The sequence below is a fragment of the Mus caroli genome, chromosome 6, assembly GCF_900094665.2.
Source record: "Mus caroli chromosome 6, CAROLI_EIJ_v1.1, whole genome shotgun sequence".
Classification (NCBI taxonomy): domain Eukaryota; kingdom Metazoa; phylum Chordata; class Mammalia; order Rodentia; family Muridae; genus Mus; species Mus caroli.
In genome coordinates this window covers 94,542,643-94,549,082 of record NC_034575.1, presented here as the reverse complement: position 1 = coordinate 94,549,082, position 6,440 = coordinate 94,542,643, and the positions used below count along the sequence as shown (strand labels likewise).

The following is a 6,440-nucleotide window of genomic DNA, read 5'->3' as shown; positions in this document are numbered from 1 at the left end:
AGTCTCAGGTCCCGCGTGATTGGACTGGAGCAGAAGCTGTGTTCCACTCACCAGCAGTCCCAAATTCCTGCGGAGGGGGACGGCAAACAGCTTCTTAAAGGAAAGATGAAGGAGAAAAGGCAATGCCCTTTCAATTTTACTGCCAGTGCCCCAACTTGCTTCTCTGTGGCCCCATGAATCCCAGCAGCTCCGTCCCTTTCAGAATGTAAAGAACAAAGCAACTTGTCTCTGTTTAATACACTAAACCCTTCTGATTTTTCTCCCCACTCACTACCACTATATACACAACAAGATCATAAGTAGTAGCAGAAGTATTGATTTTGCAATATTTACAAGAAGGCACTGGCATTGAATAGAGGAGATAGGAAGGAAACTCACACCATTTCTGTTACACATATTACCTACTCATCTCAAGTAAGCTTCAAAGAATACAATCATAGCAGTTTTTAAAGATGTATTTATTTTTATTTATTGAGCAGACTATTTATATTTAATCATTTCATACAATATATTTGCTCATAGTCTGCTCTTCCCTAACTCCCCTTAGATCCTCCCAACGCTCTATCCCTCCAACCTTGTATTCTTGGGTTATCTCAAGCCATAAACAGCAAAAACAAAAATCAAAACAAACAAAAACAATAAAACCAACAAACGAAAAGCTAAAGCACCTATGAAGAAATCACAGGACTCATTTTGTATGGGTCAGGCTCTCCTGGGCACCTTCCTGGGTTGTACTTGATATGCTCAGTTGTGACACTGCATGAGGGAACACTGATTTTCATTTGCCAGCAAGTATCAGCAAGTAGCTTCTTGGTTTGAGGGGGGATCCTCTGCCCACTTGCCCTGTCAGTACTAAAACCACATCTGGCTTGAATGGACACAGGTTTGTGAGTGCTGCCTTAGCCTCTGTGAGTTTATATGTGCATTTGTCCTGTTTTCTCTGGAAGATACTGTTTTCTTGGACTTATTGACAACCCTTGGCCCTTAAAAATCTTTCTGCCTCCTCTTCAGCTTGCATTGATAAGCCTTGAGGGGAGGGATTCAAGGAAGACATCAAGAAGATGATGGTTTTTGGTCTACTACAAGAAGACATTCTTTTGATGTAGGTTGAATAAGAAACTGATCTATAGGTACAGCATTATGCCACCAGGAGTCACTTTATTACTATGATCCTTTATTAGTATAGTAGTATAAGGTCTCTCCCAGGCTTATGATATACCTAAGTCTCAAGTTCTTGGCCACTTTAGCAATGTCAGGCATGGGTTCCCTTTAATCGAACAAGTGATCTTCAGGCCCAACTTTTAAAAAGTGGTTGGTTCTTCCCCATACCATTTGTGCCACTATTGCTGTTGCAGTTTGCTGTGGTAGGTTACAGGGTTTGTAGTTGGGTGATTATTTTCTGGTAGCATGCAGGATTCTTTTAGCCTCATAAATATGAGTAAGTGGGGGTGGGGTGGGGTGGAGTAGGTAAAGCTTTTAGTTAGGGATCAGCTGGATTTCTCTGTGTTGATGACATGAGAAAATATGTCTTTGACAATATGGCCTTACCATCTAGTTGTGGGAATAACCTATAACCTTAGCAATCGTCTGTGATCTTTGGAGAAGTTCCATGGAACCCTTCTGAGTAAAGATTCAATAAGATGTGGTATTTTCTTGGCACTGAAGGTTTGACTTGAAGCTGTAAGATGTCTGTCTCATTATGGTATTTTCTCCCTCATTATTTGGTGACTCGACTTAGATTGCTTTCATATATGTACATATTTTAGAAAGGTTCTACAGTAGTGTGCTTCCATCTGGCTTTTCAAATGGTCTTTAGTGTTGGTTGTTCCTATACACATTCCCTCCTATGGGGAGGGGGATGAGAGAGAAAGGTAAAGATTTATTTATAGTGTATGAGTGTTTAACTGCATATATGTCTGCACACCGCATGCATGCAGTGCACACTAAGGCCAAAAGAGGGTATCAGATCCTTTGAGACTGGAGTTATGCTTGCTTCTCAGCCACTATGCATGTCCTGGAATCTAAAACCAGGTCCTCTTCGGGAGCAGCAAGTACTCTTAACTGGTAGATCATCTTTCCGGTCTCAAGCACAGTGATTTTTAATTCATCAAGCTTATGTAAGGATTTGTTCAGACATAATTCTGAGAACAAAGAAACGATTGATGAAAATTGAATCCAAAGTTGATAACCTCTAAGCTTTAGTCTGGGGATCTTTGAGTGCTATGGACAAGATATCATGCTTTTAAGGTATTTCTACCATACCTACCATTCATTTTGAAAAGCATGTGTGAACATTTTGCCTACATGTCCTTCCATACAACACATGTGTTCCTGGTGTGGACAGAAGTTGGAATATGGTGTTTGACCCTCCAGGACTGAAATTACACCCAGTTATGAGCCATTATCTTGGTACTGGGAATCAAACCCAGGTTCCCTGGAAGAACAGCCCATGTATTTGAGCCATCTCTTTGCATACCTCTTTTATCTATCATCTTATTTGCTGCTCATCGCTGCACTTTGAGAAAATTATGGCAGTTTTCCTGTGCTTCAGTTTCCTATAACATAAGAAAAATAAATTCCTTATGGTCACTCATACTTGGAACTTCTAACACCATGATAATGGCAATAACCTATATTTTAAATGTTAGGAAGCTAAGACTCAGAGAATTCAAGCCATATCTTATACTTTAAAGTATAATAATCCTACTCGTGAACTTATAAATTACCAATGGTAGAAAGAACGGTAGAAGGAAAAAAAACTACATTTTTTCATTCATTTTAATCTATAAGGTGAATTCAATACTGAATCTACAACTGATTCTGAACACAATACCAATTAAATAAATGACTCCCATTTTTATCTGAAAAAGACATTTCCCAATTAAACACAAAAAGTCCAGGCAACACAAGCAACAAACAAATAAACAAACAACAAAACAGACAAACAAAGAAACAAAAACCAAAACAGCAAATTGGCAAGTGGTATTCCATCAAGCTGAAATGTTTCTGTACAGCAATGTAAAATATCCATAAAATGAAAAGATAACCTGAAGTATTTTCAGGACATATTCCGTGTATGATGGGTGTCACATCACACAACCTGAAACATGCATCTCGATCTCTTATGCTACCAAGCTGTGCTCCACAACTGAAGTGATACATGTGTGTTTGGGACTGAGAGCCCCAGATGCACAAGCAATTTACGTTTAAAAAGTGACTCTGATGTTCCCACAGTATGGGATACTGCTTCCACTGGCCTCTCTCTCTCTCTTTCTCTCTCTCTGCTTATACCACTAGCTTTATGAAATGTGTATTATGATCAACTGATAGATGAAGACTATATATATATATATATATATATATATATATATATACATATATATATATATATACAAGTGGGTATATGAAAATATAGAGTCATCCACAGAAAGTCATCTTTACAGACACCTTTAGACATCACTCAAGCACAGTGGTAGACAGCACATCTGCTGTGCACTCTGGGAGGTAGAATGGTCAAATTATAACAACTCGCTTGCACAAGGGCCACTGCCAGCATTAGAGATTTGAGAGTAAACTCATTAGAAAATTTGTGGACAATGATGTTGCGATGTAGACTCTCTGACTGGCCACAGTGAATGATACTTATGCCCCATGGAAATCCTTACCAAAGAGTAATATCAGCTGAATATAGTTTAAATAACAAAGGGGAGGGAAAGACCTTTCTGTGATTGCTAGGCTATCCCTGCCCCATCCTCCCCATCCTGGCTATTCCTGTTATTAGCAAGTACCCTCAAGAACCAAGTGGCTAAGATGGCAAATGGAGGCTGTGCATGAAGTCGGTAACACGAGCTTCCCCTTATCAAGGCTGATCTAGCTATGGCTATCACAGAGTGCTCCTCTAACAGCAGTAGAGACCCATGCTATGCTTCTGACAGAAACACCTTTCCGAGGTTGACCAACTAGCAACCAGAGAGCCTACTTTGAACCAATTCCACGAAGGAAGGTTATCATTATGTTCTTAACTATAGGAGACACTTACTCTGGCTATGGATTTCCCTTCCCAGAATGCAGTGCTTCCACAGACCTGCAGCTCTACAGAATGCTTTGTGTGCCATCATGGTGGTATTATTCCATATTTCGTATGATCTAGGAATTTTCCTCAGAGAAAGAAATGAGGCATAGGTAGAGCCCTGTGGAGATTGCCTGGCCTAACCATGCATTCCAGCATTCTGAGGCAGCTTGAGTGATGTAAGTGTGGCATAGCCCTTTGAAGACTGTTACAGCAGTAGCTAGAATACCACCCAGAAGGGAAATGTGCCTCTCTAGAATGCTACAGGAACTCCAAATCAGTGTCAACACATGGCACTAGTTCTTTCTCAATAAGGAATGGTAATAGAAGTGGCCCTGCCCTCAATTACCTCTAAGACCCATTAGCAAAATTTTATCTCCTATAGCTCTATAGGCCTAAAAGTCTTAGCTCCAGCTTCTACTGAGAAACACAAAAATGACTCCACTGACCTGGAAGATAAGAGTGACACCCACTACATTTCGGATCTTCATGCCTGTGAGTCAATGGGCCAAGGAAGGAATTATGGTTTGGGTTAGGGTTATGACCCAGATGACCAAGATGTACTGGTTAGACCATAACCAGGCAACAATGAGACTGATGAGAGTACGGGCTGTTCCTGGGGGTTATCTGAAACTTACTGTGGCCTGAGATTAAAGGCAATGGAAAATTAGAACCACCCGAACCAGGTAGACCACCAATGGCTCTAAGCCCTTGAAGAATGAGATTTTGACCCTCCACAACAGATATTGTGACTGGAGAAAGGGAATATATAATGTATAGCAGAAGTCTGTACCTGAAAGCTGCCATTGCCACCCAACAAACTAGAAATTAGCACTGTAATAGCCAAGAGCAGTTTATATGTGCAAATTAACTGTGTGGATACACATATCTATGTTGTATGCAAATTATGTAGATCTGGAAGACTCTATTGCCTTTCCAATTCTTATCATGAAACATGAGATTACACCCACATTTAGCTGCTGTTAAGTTTTATACCATCACATAGAAATTATGGGATTGCAAGAGGAAAGTAATCATCACACTAAGAGCTTGATTAGAGAGAGACTCGTGTGTTTTCAGTTGGAGGGAGTCAAACTGTACTGTGTGAGGCAGAATTATGATCTTGCTATCATGTGGTTTTCAGAGCACCACACAGTTTTAGCAGGTTGACAGCAGGTAAGTCTGCTCTGATTAGCTTTTAGAGCCTGTATTTGTTTTTCTTTGGAAGGGGACACGTACATGCCACTGTCCATCATGTAGACGTCTATATGGTAGGACTCCTTCTACCTGTGGGGCTTTGTTCTCCTTCCTTGTGTGTTCCAGGGTACAGGTCATCAGAGCTGTAGCAAGTGCCTTAACCCATTCAAACATCTCACTTGGAGTGATTAATATTTTATGTCTAGCTCTTTCGAGTCTTGGCTCCCAGATGACCAAAAAAAGAAGAAACAACGGTCGTGCCAAAAAGGGCCATGTGCAGCCCATTCGCTGCACGAACTGTGCCCGGTGCGTGCCCAAGGATAAGGCCATCAAGTAGTTTGTCATTCGGAACATTGTAGAAGCCGCTGCTGTCAGGGACACATCCGAAGCAAGCGTCTTCGATGTCTACATGCTTCCCAAGCTCTACGTGAAGCTGCATTATTGCGTGAGCTGTGCCATCCACAGCAAGGTCGTCAGGAATCGATCCCGCGAAGCCCAGAAGGACCGGACACCCCCACCACGATTCAGACCTGCTGGCGCTGCACCTCCACCTCCACTTCAAAGCCCATGTAAAGAGGCCGTTTTGTAAGGACAGAAGGAAAACTACCCTGGAAAAATAAAATGGAAGTTGTACTTTACATGGCAAAAAAAAAAAAAAAAAATTATGTCTATTCACTTCTCAAGATGGCTGGTAGGTCATAATTTTTTAATGTGTCTACGAGGATGCTTCTGTATACATACATACACAACACATACACCACATTAACACACATGTACCAACCAACCAACATACATGCACAGTAACTAAGTGAGATGCAAGGTGCCACAACTTGATTGTGGTCATCATTCTACAGTGCACACACATGTAGTTACAAGCTTAATACCTTAAATAGATAGAAATGGTGTCTGCCATCCCTCAATAAACGTTGAAAGGATGGAGAACAGTTGCAGGAAGAGCAAATTATGAATGGCTTTACAATGAAGAAGCCATCTATGTGAAAAGTTACTTCTGTCATATTTTATTTTTCCTTTTCTATTGAGAACTTAAACTTGCCAATGCTTTTTTCTGAGTCTTTTTGCAGTATTTTCCTCTATAATGTTTCCTAACTGGCTATGCATCAAGTTATAAGGGTCCTTCACAAACTCAAACCATCTAGAAGACAATTTTAAAGAT

At 40.7% G+C, this 6,440-nt stretch overlaps 1 pseudogene; it reads left to right on the top strand.

Annotated features, from left to right (window-relative positions):
- Positions 1-5,495: 5,495 nt before the first annotated feature.
- On the top strand, positions 5,496-5,855 carry LOC110295733 (annotated as a pseudogene).
- Positions 5,856-6,440: the final 585 nt, after the last annotated feature.